Genomic DNA, 13416 nt, shown 5'->3' with positions numbered 1-13416 from the left:
TTATCCTAATTGTTAGACCTACAAACACAATTTCATTATATGGTACTTTCTTTGTATAACGCTATGACATCTACATTCTCAACCGGGAATGTTATAATGTTATTGAGAATATGAATTATGTAATTTTCGAATCTCTATATCTAGGTGAGGCCTAAGTGCATATCCTTAAACAATTCTTGGATTGAATGCAATATTTCATCTTGTTTGTATTCCTTAGGTTTCAACCAAAGACCTTCTTATGAAATTCAATGAGTAAGTTAAAAACAATAAATAATTAACAGAATATTTTGTTACAAAAGTATACACTGACGGGGTCCATCTATATTTATTAATAAGTAAGTGATATAATAGAGGGCAATGTAGAAAAAAATAATAAAAATTACAAAAATCAAAATAATACAAAATTTCATTTCAAGTTTCAACAACCGATTGAACAAACTTGTTTTAGTAGATATTTTAAAAATATTAAGAGGTGAATAAATTGATATCAAAATTACAAACTGGTAAAATATAAAAGAGTTTAGTCGCATAAGGTTGCTTAAATCGAGAAGCGAAACTTAACGAAATAGGCTGGATGTTTGGTTTGCTTAATTCGAGAGGCTTAACGAATGCAAAGGTAATGCGTTTGCCGGAAGTTGAACCCAAGTCTATTGCTTGGAAGGTAATTATCCTAACCGTTGGACTACAAACGCAATTCATTATATGGTACTTTCTTTCTATAACGATATGACATCTACATTCTCAACCGGGAATGTCATAATGTTATTGAGAATATGAATTATGTAATTTTCGAATCCCTATTTCTAGGTGAGGCCTAAACGCATATCCTTAAACAATTCTTGGATTCAATGCAATATTTCATCTTGTTTGTCTTCCTTAGGTTTGAACCAAAGACCTTCTTATGAAATTCAATGAGTAAGTTAAAAACAATAAATAATTAACAGAATATTTTTTACAAAAGTATACACTGACGGGGTCCATGTGTATTTATGAAAAAGTAAGTGATATAATAGAGGGTAATGTATAAAAAAAATAACAAAAATTATAAAAATCAATATAATACGAATCTTTCATTTCAATATTCAACAACCGATTGAAACAACTTGTTTTAGTAGATATTTTAAAATATTAAGATGTGAATAAATTGATATAAAAATTACAAACTGGTAAAAATAAATGTTTGTTAATAGAAGTGTGAATACAAATTTTATTTACAGAAATATATATAAAATGGAATTTATATAATAAATTATTAAATTTGAAAAGAGTTTAGTCCATAGGGTTGCTTAAATCGAGAAGCAAAACTTAACGAAATTATGCTCTAGTGCTGCATGTTTGGTTTGCTTAATTCGAGGCTTAACGAATGCAAAGGTAATGCATTTGCCGAGAGTCGAACCCGGGTCAATTGCTTGGAAGGCAATTATCCTAATTGTTAGACTACAAACACAATTTCATTATATGGTACTTTCTTTGTATAACGCTATGACATCTACATTCTCAACCGGGAATGTCATAATGTTATTGAGAATATGAATTATGTAATTTTCGAATCTCTATATCTAGGTGAGGCCTAAGTGCATATCCTTAAACAATTCTTGGATTGAATGCAATATTTCATCTGTTTGTCTTCCTTAGGTTTCAACCAAAGACCTTCTTATGAAATTCAATGAGTAAGTTAAAAACAATAAATAATTAACAGAATATTTTGTTACAAAAGTATACACTGAAGGGGTCCATGTATATTTATTAAAAACTATGTGATATAATAGAGGGCAATGTAGAAAAAAATAATAAAAATTACAAAAATCAAAATAATACGAAACTTTCATTTCAAGTTTCAACAACCGATTGAACAAACTTGTTTGAGTAGATATTTTAAAAATGTTAAGAGGTGAATAAATTGATATCAAAATTACAAACTGCTAAAATATAAAAGAGTTTAGTCCATAAGGTTACTTATATTGAGAAGCCAAACTTAACGAAATTAAGCTCTGGGGCTGCATGTTTGGTTTGCTTAATTCGAGAGGCTTAACGAATGCAAAGGTAATGCGTTTGTCGGGAGTCGAACCCAGGTCTATTGCTTGGAAGGCAATTATCCTAACCGTTGGTCTACAAATGCAATTTCATTATATGGTACTTTCTTTGTATAACGCTATGACATCTACATTTTCAACCGGGAATGTCATAATGTATGAGAATATGAATTATGTAATTTTCGAATCTCTATTTCTAGGCGAGGCCTAAGCGCATATCCTTAAACAATTCTTGGATTCAATGCAATATTTCATCTTGTTTGTCTTCCTTAGGTTTGCACCAAAGACCTTCTTATGAAATTCAATGAGTAAGTTAAAAACAATAAATAATTAACAGAATATTTTTTACAAAAGTATACACTGATGGGGTCCATGTGTATTTATGAAAAAGTAAGTGATATAATAGTGGGTAATGTAGAAAAAAATAAAAAAAATTACAAAAATCAAAAATAATACGAAGCTTTCATTTCAAGATTCAACAATCGATTGAAACAACTTGTTTTAGTAGATATTTTAAAAATATTAAGAGGTGAATAAAACGATATCAGAATTACAAACTGGTAAAATATAAAAGACTTTAGTCCATAAGGTTGCTTAAATCGAGAAGCGAAACTTAACCAAATAGGCTACATGTTTGGTTTGCTTAATTCGAGAGGCTTAACGAATGCAAAGGTAATGCATTTGCCGGGAGTTGAACCCAGGTCTATTGCTTGGAAGGCAATTATCCTAACCATTGGACTACAAACGCAATTTCATTATATGGTACTTTCTTTCTATAATGCTATGACATCTACATTCTCAACCGGGAATGTCATAAATGTTATTGAGAATATGAATTATGTAATTTTCGAATCCTATTTCTAGGTGAGGCCTAAACGCATATCCTTAAACATTCTTGGATTCAATGCAATATTTCATCTTGTTTGTCTTCCTTAGGTTTGAACCAAAGACCTTCTTATGAAATTCAATGAGTAAGTTAAAAACAATAAATAATTAACAGAATATTTTTTACAAAGTATACACTGACGGGGTCCATGTGTATTTATGAAAAAGTAAGTGATATAAAAGAGGGTAATGTATAAAAAAATAATAAAATTATAAAAATCAATATAATACGAATCTTTCATTTCAATTTTCAACAACCGATTGAAACAACTTGTTTTAGTAGATATTTTAAAAATATTAGGATGTGAATAAATTGATATAAAAATTACAAACTGGTAAAATATAAAAGTTTGTTTAATAGAAGTGTGAATATAAATTTTATTTAAAGAAATATATATAAAATGGAATTTATATAATAAATTATTAAATTTGAAAAGAGTTTAGTCCATAGGGATGCTTAAATCTAGAAGCAAAACTTAACGAAATTATGCTCTAGTGCTGCATGTTTGGTTTGCTAAATTCGAGAGGCTTAACGAATGCAAAGGTAATGCATTTTTCCGGGAGTCGAACCCGGGTCAATTGCTTGGATGGCAATTATCCTAATTGTTAGACTACAAACACAATTTCATTATATGGTACTTTCTTTGTATAACGCTATGACATCTACATTCTCAACCGGGAATGTTATAATGTTATTGAGAATATGAATTATGTAATTTTCGAATCTCTATATCTAGGTGAGGCCTAAGTGCATATCCTTAAACAATTCTTGGATTGAATGCAATATTTCATCTTGTTTGTATTCCTTAGGTTTCAACCAAAGACCTTCTTATGAAATTCAATGAGTAAGTTAAAAACAATAAATAATTAACAGAATATTTTGTTACAAAAGTATACACTGACGGGGTCCATCTATATTTATTAATAAGTAAGTGATATAATAGAGGGCAATGTAGAAAAAAATAATAAAAATTACAAAAATCAAAATAATACAAAATTTCATTTCAAGTTTCAACAACCGATTGAACAAACTTGTTTTAGTAGATATTTTAAAAATATTAAGAGGTGAATAAATTGATATCAAATTACAAACTGGTAAAATATAAAAGAGTTTAGTCCATAAGGTTGCTTAAATCGAGAAGCGAAACTTAACGAAATAGGCTGGATGTTTGGTTTGCTTAATTCGAGAGGCTTAACGAATGCAAAGGTAATGCGTTTGCCGGAAGTTGAACCCAAGTCTATTGCTTGGAAGGTAATTATCCTAACCGTTGGACTACAAACGCAATTTCATTATATGGTACTTTCTTTCTATAACGATATGACATCTACATTCTCAACCGGGAATGTCATAATGTTATTGAGAATATGAATTATGTAATTTCGAATCCCTATTTCTAGGTGAGGCCTAAACGCATATCCTTAAACAATTCTTGGATTCAATGCAATATTTCATCTTGTTTGTCTTCCTTAGGTTTGAACCAAAGACCTTCTTATGAAATTCAATGAGTAAGTTAAAAACAATAAATAATTAACAGAATATTTTTTACAAAAGTATACACTGACGGGGTCCATGTGTATTTATGAAAAAGTAAGTGATATAATAGAGGGTAATGTATAAAAAAATAACAAAAATTATAAAAATCAATATAATACGAATCTTTCATTTCAATATTCAACAACCGATTGAAACAACTTGTTTTAGTAGATATTTTAAAAATATTAAGATGTGAATAAATTGATATAAAAATTACAAACTGGTAAAATATAAATGTTTGTTTAATAGAAGTGTGAATACAAATTTTATTTACAGAAATATATATAAAATGGAATTTATATAATAAATTATTAAATTTGAAAAGAGTTTAGTCCATAGGGTTGCTTAAATCGAGAAGCAAAACTTAACGAAATTATGCTCTAGTGCTGCATGTTTGGTTTGCTTAATTCGAGAGGCTTAACGAATGCAAAGGTAATGCATTTGCCGAGAGTCGAACCCGGGTCAATTGCTTGGAAGGCAATTATCCTAATTGTTAGACTACAAACACAATTTCATTATATGGTACTTTCTTTGTATAACGCTATGACATCTACATTCTCAACCGGGAATGTCATAATGTTATTGAGAATATGAATTATGTAATTTTCGAATCTCTATATCTAGGTGAGGCCTAAGTGCATATCCTTAAACAATTCTTGGATTGAATGCAATATTTCATCTTGTTTGTCTTCCTTAGGTTTCAACCAAAGACCTTCTTATGAAATTCAATGAGTAAGTTAAAAACAATAAATAATTAACAGAATATTTTGTTACAAAAGTATACACTGAAGGGGTCCATGTATATTTATTAAAAACTATGTGATATAATAGAGGGCAATGTAGAAAAAAATAATAAAAATTACAAAAATCAAAATAATACGAAACTTTCATTTCAAGTTTCAACAACCGATTGAACAAACTTGTTTGAGTAGATATTTTAAAAATGTTAAGAGGTGAATAAATTGATATCAAAATTACAAACTGCTAAAATATAAAAGAGTTTAGTCCATAAGGTTACTTATATTGAGAAGCCAAACTTAACGAAATTAAGCTCTGGGGCTGCATGTTTGGTTTGCTTAATTCGAGAGCTTAACACGAATGCAAAGGTAATGCGTTTGTCGGGAGTCGAACCCAGGTCTATTGCTTGGAAGGCAATTATCCTAACCGTTGGTCTACAAATGCAATTTCATTATATGGTACTTTCTTTGTATAACGCTATGACATCTACATTTTCAACCGGGAATGTCATAATGTTATTGAGAATATGAATTATGTAATTTTCGAATCTCTATTTCTAGGCGAGGCCTAAGCGCATATCCTTAAACAATTCTTGGATTCAATGCAATATTTCATCTTGTTTGTCTTCCTTAGGTTTGCACCAAAGACCTTCTTATGAAATTCAATGAGTAAGTTAAAAACAATAAATAATTAACAGAATATTTTTTACAAAAGTATACACTGATGGGGTCCATGTGTATTTATGAAAAAGTAAGTGATATAATAGTGGGTAATGTAGAAAAAAAAAAAAAATTACAAAAATCAAAATAATACGAAGCTTTCATTTCAAGATTCAACAATCGATTGAAACAACTTGTTTTAGTAGATATTTTAAAAATATTAAGAGGTGAATAAAACGATATCAGAATTACAAACTGGTAAAATATAAAAGACTTTAGTCCATAAGGTTGCTTAAATCGAGAAGCGAAACTTAACCAAATAGGCTACATGTTTGGTTTGCTTAATTCGAGAGACTTAACGAATGCAAAGGTAATGCATTTGCCGGGAGTTGAACCCAGGTCTATTGCTTGGAAGGCAATTATCCTAACCATTGGACTACAAACGCAATTTCATTATATGGTACTTTCTTTCTATAATGCTATGACATCTACATTCTCAACCGGGAATGTCATAATGTTATTGAGAATATGAATTATGTAATTTTCGAATCCCTATTTCTAGGTGAGGCCTAAACGCATATCCTTAAACAATTCTTGGATTCAATGCAATATTTCATCTTGTTTGTCTTCCTTAGGTTTGAACCAAAGACCTTCTTATGAAATTCAATGAGTAAGTTAAAAACAATAAATAATTAACAGAATATTTTTTACAAAAGTATACACTGACGGGGTCCATGTGTATTTATGAAAAAGTAAGTGATATAAAAGAGGGTAATGTATAAAAAAATAATAAAAATTATAAAAATCAATATAATACGAATCTTTCATTTCAATTTTCAACAACCGATTGAAACAACTTGTTTTAGTAGATATTTTAAAAATATTAGGATGTGAATAAATTGATATAAAAATTACAAACTGGTAAAATATAAAAGTTTATTTAATAGAAGTGTGAATATAAATTTTATTTAAAGAAATATATATAAAATGGAATTTATATAATAAATTATTAAATTTGAAAAGAGTTTAGTCCATAGGGATGCTTAAATCTAGAAGCAAAACTTAACGAAATTATGCTCTTGTGCTGCATGTTTGGTTTGCTAAATTCGAGAGGCTTAACGAATGCAAAGGTAATGCATTTTTCCGGGAGTCGAACCCGGGTCAATTGCTTGGATGGCAATTATCCTAATTGTTAGACTACAAACACAATTTCATTATATGGTACTTTCTTTGTATAACGCTATGACATCTACATTCTCAACCGGGAATGTTATAATGTTATTGAGAATATGAATTATGTAATTTTCGAATCTCTATATCTAGGTGAGGCCTAAGTGCATATCCTTAAACAATTCTTGGATTGAATGCAATATTTCATCTTGTTTGTATTCCTTAGGTTTCAACCAAAGACCTTCTTATGAAATTCAATGAGTAAGTTAAAAACAATAAATAATTAACAGAATATTTTGTTACAAAAGTATACACTGACGGGGTCCATCTATATTTATTAATAAGTAAGTGATATAATAGAGGGCAATGTAGAAAAAAATAATAAAAATTACAAAAATCAAAATAATACGAAATTTCATTTCAAGTTTCAACAACCGATTGAACAAACTTGTTTTAGTAGATATTTTAAAAATATTAAGAGGTGAATAAATTGATATCAAAATTACAAACTGGTAAAATATAAAAGAGTTTAGTCCATAAGGTTGCTTAAATCGAGAAGCGAAACTTAACGAAATAGGCTGGATGTTTGGTTTGCTTAATTCGAGAGGCTTAACGAATGCAAAGGTAATGCGTTTGCCGGAAGTTGAACCCAAGTCTATTGCTTGGAAGGTAATTATTCTAACCGTTGGACTACAAACGCAATTTCATTATATGGTACTTTCTTTCTATAACGCTATGACATCTACATTCTCAACCGGGAATGTCATAATGTTATTGAGAATATGAATTATGTAATTTTCGAATCCCTATTTCTAGGTGAGGCCTAAACGCATATCCTTAAACAATTCTTGGATTCAATGCAATATTTCATCTTGTTTGTCTTCCTTAGGTTTGAACCAAAGACCTTCTTATGAAATTCAATGAGTAAGTTAAAAACAATAAATAATTAACAGAATATTTTTTACAAAAGTATACACTGACGGGGTCCATGTGTATTTATGAAAAAGTAAGTGATATAATAGAGGGTAATGTATAAAAAAATAACAAAAATTATAAAAATCAATATAATACGAATCTTTCATTTCAATATTCAACAACCGATTGAAACAACTTGTTTTAGTAGATATTTTAAAAATATTAAGATGTGAATAAATTGATATAAAAATTACAAACTGGTAAAATATAAATGTTTGTTTAATAGAAGTGTGAATACAAATTTTATTTACAGAAATATATATAAAATGGAATTTATATAATAAATTATTAAATTTGAAAAGAGTTTAGTCCATAGGGTTGCTTAAATCGAGAAGCAAAACTTAACGAAATTATGCTCTAGTGCTGCATGTTTGGTTTGCTTAATTCGAGAGGCTTAACGAATGCAAAGGTAATGCATTTGCCGAGAGTCGAACCCGGGTCAATTGCTTGGAAGGCAATTATCCTAATTGTTAGACTACAAACACAATTTCATTATATGGTACTTTCTTTGTATAACGCTATGACATCTACATTCTCAACCGGGAATGTCATAATGTTATTGAGAATATGAATTATGTAATTTTCGAATCTCTATATCTAGGTGAGGCCTAAGTGCATATCCTTAAACAATTCTTGGATTGAATGCAATATTTCATCTTGTTTGTCTTCCTTAGGTTTCAACCAAAGACCTTCTTATGAAATTCAATGAGTAAGTTAAAAACAATAAATAATTAACAGAATATTTTGTTACAAAAGTATACACTGAAGGGGTCCATGTATATTTATTAAAAACTATGTGATATAATAGAGGGCAATGTAGAAAAAAATAATAAAAATTACAAAAATCAAAATAATACGAAACTTTCATTTCAAGTTTCAACAACCGATTGAACAAACTTGTTTGAGTAGATATTTTAAAAATGTTAAGAGGTGAATAAATTGATATCAAAATTACAAACTGCTAAAATATAAAAGAGTTTAGTCCATAAGGTTACTTATATTGAGAAGCCAAACTTAACGAAATTAAGCTCTGGGGCTGCATGTTTGGTTTGCTTAATTCGAGAGGCTTAACACGAATGCAAAGGTAATGCGTTTGTCGGGAGTCGAACCCAGGTCTATTGCTTGGAAGGCAATTATCCTAACCGTTGGTCTACAAATGCAATTTCATTATATGGTACTTTCTTTGTATAACGCTATGACATCTACATTTTCAACCGGGAATGTCATAATGTTATTGAGAATATGAATTATGTAATTTTCGAATCTCTATTTCTAGGCGAGGCCTAAGCGCATATCCTTAAACAATTCTTGGATTCAATGCAATATTTCATCTTGTTTGTCTTCCTTAGGTTTGCACCAAAGACCTTCTTATGAAATTCAATGAGTAAGTTAAAAACAATAAATAATTAACAGAATATTTTTTACAAAAGTATACACTGATGGGGTCCATGTGTATTTATGAAAAAGTAAGTGATATAATAGTGGGTAATGTAGAAAAAAAAAAAAAAATTACAAAAATCAAAATAATACGAAGCTTTCATTTCAAGATTCAACAATCGATTGAAACAACTTGTTTTAGTAGATATTTTAAAAATATTAAGAGGTGAATAAAACGATATCAGAATTACAAACTGGTAAAATATAAAAGACTTTAGTCCATAAGGTTGCTTAAATCGAGAAGCGAAACTTAACCAAATAGGCTACATGTTTGGTTTGCTTAATTCGAGAGACTTAACGAATGCAAAGGTAATGCATTTGCCGGGAGTTGAACCCAGGTCTATTGCTTGGAAGGCAATTATCCTAACCATTGGACTACAAACGCAATTTCATTATATGGTACTTTCTTTCTATAATGCTATGACATCTACATTCTCAACCGGGAATGTCATAATGTTATTGAGAATATGAATTATGTAATTTTCGAATCCCTATTTCTAGGTGAGGCCTAAACGCATATCCTTAAACAATTCTTGGATTCAATGCAATATTTCATCTTGTTTGTCTTCCTTAGGTTTGAACCAAAGACCTTCTTATGAAATTCAATGAGTAAGTTAAAAACAATAAATAATTAACAGAATATTTTTTACAAAAGTATACACTGACGGGGTCCATGTGTATTTATGAAAAAGTAAGTGATATAAAAGAGGGTAATGTATAAAAAAATAATAAAAATTATAAAAATCAATATAATACGAATCTTTCATTTCAATTTTCAACAACCGATTGAAACAACTTGTTTTAGTAGATATTTTAAAAATATTAGGATGTGAATAAATTGATATAAAAATTACAAACTGGTAAAATATAAAAGTTTATTTAATAGAAGTGTGAATATAAATTTTATTTAAAGAAATATATATAAAATGGAATTTATATAATAAATTATTAAATTTGAAAAGAGTTTAGTCCATAGGGATGCTTAAATCTAGAAGCAAAACTTAACGAAATTATGCTCTTGTGCTGCATGTTTGGTTTGCTAAATTCGAGAGGCTTAACGAATGCAAAGGTAATGCATTTTTCCGGGAGTCGAACCCGGGTCAATTGCTTGGATGGCAATTATCCTAATTGTTAGACTACAAACACAATTTCATTATATGGTACTTTCTTTGTATAACGCTATGACATCTACATTCTCAACCGGGAATGTTATAATGTTATTGAGAATATGAATTATGTAATTTTCGAATCTCTATATCTAGGTGAGGCCTAAGTGCATATCCTTAAACAATTCTTGGATTGAATGCAATATTTCATCTTGTTTGTATTCCTTAGGTTTCAACCAAAGACCTTCTTATGAAATTCAATGAGTAAGTTAAAAACAATAAATAATTAACAGAATATTTTGTTACAAAAGTATACACTGACGGGGTCCATCTATATTTATTAATAAGTAAGTGATATAATAGAGGGCAATGTAGAAAAAAATAATAAAAATTACAAAAATCAAAATAATACGAAATTTCATTTCAAGTTTCAACAACCGATTGAACAAACTTGTTTTAGTAGATATTTTAAAAATATTAAGAGGTGAATAAATTGATATCAAAATTACAAACTGGTAAAATATAAAAGAGTTTAGTCCATAAGGTTGCTTAAATCGAGAAGCGAAACTTAACGAAATAGGCTGGATGTTTGGTTTGCTTAATTCGAGAGGCTTAACGAATGCAAAGGTAATGCGTTTGCCGGAAGTTGAACCCAAGTCTATTGCTTGGAAGGTAATTATTCTAACCGTTGGACTACAAACGCAATTTCATTATATGGTACTTTCTTTCTATAACGCTATGACATCTACATTCTCAACCGGGAATGTCATAATGTTATTGAGAATATGAATTATGTAATTTTCGAATCCCTATTTCTAGGTGAGGCCTAAACGCATATCCTTAAACAATTCTTGGATTCAATGCAATATTTCATCTTGTTTGTCTTCCTTAGGTTTGAACCAAAGACCTTCTTATGAAATTCAATGAGTAAGTTAAAAACAATAAATAATTAACAGAATATTTTTTACAAAAGTATACACTGACGGGGTCCATGTGTATTTATGAAAAAGTAAGTGATATAATAGAGGGTAATGTATAAAAAAATAACAAAAATTATAAAAATCAATATAATACGAATCTTTCATTTCAATATTCAACAACCGATTGAAACAACTTGTTTTAGTAGATATTTTAAAAATATTAAGATGTGAATAAATTGATATAAAAATTACAAACTGGTAAAATATAAATGTTTGTTTAATAGAAGTGTGAATACAAATTTTATTTACAGAAATATATATAAAATGGAATTTATATAATAAATTATTAAATTTGAAAAGAGTTTAGTCCATAGGGTTGCTTAAATCGAGAAGCAAAACTTAACGAAATTATGCTCTAGTGCTGCATGTTTGGTTTGCTTAATTCGAGAGGCTTAACGAATGCAAAGGTAATGCATTTGCCGAGAGTCGAACCCGGGTCAATTGCTTGGAAGGCAATTATCCTAATTGTTAGACTACAAACACAATTTCATTATATGGTACTTTCTTTGTATAACGCTATGACATCTACATTCTCAACCGGGAATGTCATAATGTTATTGAGAATATGAATTATGTAATTTTCGAATCTCTATATCTAGGTGAGGCCTAAGTGCATATCCTTAAACAATTCTTGGATTGAATGCAATATTTCATCTTGTTTGTCTTCCTTAGGTTTCAACCAAAGACCTTCTTATGAAATTCAATGAGTAAGTTAAAAACAATAAATAATTAACAGAATATTTTGTTACAAAAGTATACACTGAAGGGGTCCATGTATATTTATTAAAAACTATGTGATATAATAGAGGGCAATGTAGAAAAAAATAATAAAAATTACAAAAATCAAAATAATACGAAACTTTCATTTCAAGTTTCAACAACCGATTGAACAAACTTGTTTGAGTAGATATTTTAAAAATGTTAAGAGGTGAATAAATTGATATCAAAATTACAAACTGCTAAAATATAAAAGAGTTTAGTCCATAAGGTTGCTTATATTGAGAAGCCAAACTTAACGAAATTAAGCTCTGGGGTTGCATGTTTGGTTTGCTTAATTCAAGAGGCTTAACGAATGCAAAGGTAATGCGTTTGTCAGGAGTCGAACCCAGGTCTATTGCTTGGAAGGCAATTATCCTAACCGTTGGTCTACAAATGCAATTTCATTATATGGTACTTTCTTTGTATAACGCTATGACATCTACATTTTCAACCGGGAATGTCATAATGTTATTGAGAATATGAATTATGTAATTTTCGAATCTCTATTTCTAGGTGAGGCCTAAGCGCATATCCTTAAACAATTCTTGGATTCAATGCAATATTTCATCTTGTTTTTCTTCCTTAGGTTTGCACCAAAGACCTTCTTATGAAATTCAATGAGTAAGTTAAAAACAATAAATAATTAACAGAATATTTTTTACAAAAGTATACACTGATGGGGTCCATGTGTATTTATGAAAAAGTAAGTGATATAATAGTGGGTAATGTATAAAAAATAAAAAAAATTACAAAAATCAAAATAATACGAAGCTTTCTTTCAAGTTTCAACAACCGATTGAAACAACTTGTTTTAGTAGATATTTTAAAAATATTAAGAGGTGAATAAATCGATATCAAAATTACAAACTTTTAAAATATATGTTAGGAATATATTGTATAAGTTTTGATGAGCCAAATGTATTTTGTAGTCCCCAATTTTATTTTATTTGAGTTAGTTCTGGTTCACAGAGTATAGTGCACCACTGCCATAAAGCCTACATGAAGTCTACGTGAAAGCAGTTTGAAGGAAGAATAAATGAAAGCGGGATCACAGCTTAACACATTTATGAAGCATCAAGTCACCAAAGGTTGAGATGGATGAGATGGTAAAAGTTTTGAAGCATGCCTAATGTGAAATGA

General features: G+C 29.2%; 3 non-coding genes across 3 annotated transcripts; all 3 read right to left on the bottom strand.

The window, feature by feature from the left end:
• Positions 1–2709: 2709 nt before the first annotated feature.
• On the bottom strand, positions 2710–2781 carry TRNAG-UCC. Its single transcript has one exon. It is a non-coding gene; the product is annotated as a tRNA-Gly (tRNA).
• A 3442-nt stretch (positions 2782–6223) lies between these two features.
• On the bottom strand, positions 6224–6295 carry TRNAG-UCC. The gene has a single exon. It is a non-coding gene; the product is annotated as a tRNA-Gly (tRNA).
• Positions 6296–9744: 3449 nt separating this feature from the next.
• TRNAG-UCC lies at positions 9745–9816 on the bottom strand. Its single transcript has one exon. It is a non-coding gene; the product is annotated as a tRNA-Gly (tRNA).
• Between the last annotated feature and the right edge of the window lie 3600 nt (positions 9817–13416).

Source organism: Ipomoea nil, unplaced genomic scaffold (genome assembly GCF_001879475.1).
Source record: "Ipomoea nil cultivar Tokyo-kokei standard unplaced genomic scaffold, Asagao_1.1 scaffold0570, whole genome shotgun sequence".
In the NCBI taxonomy this organism is placed as follows: Eukaryota; Viridiplantae; Streptophyta; class Magnoliopsida; order Solanales; family Convolvulaceae; genus Ipomoea; species Ipomoea nil.
The sequence above is the reverse complement of the archived record's forward strand: the minus strand, read 5'-3'. Positions and strand labels throughout refer to the sequence as shown.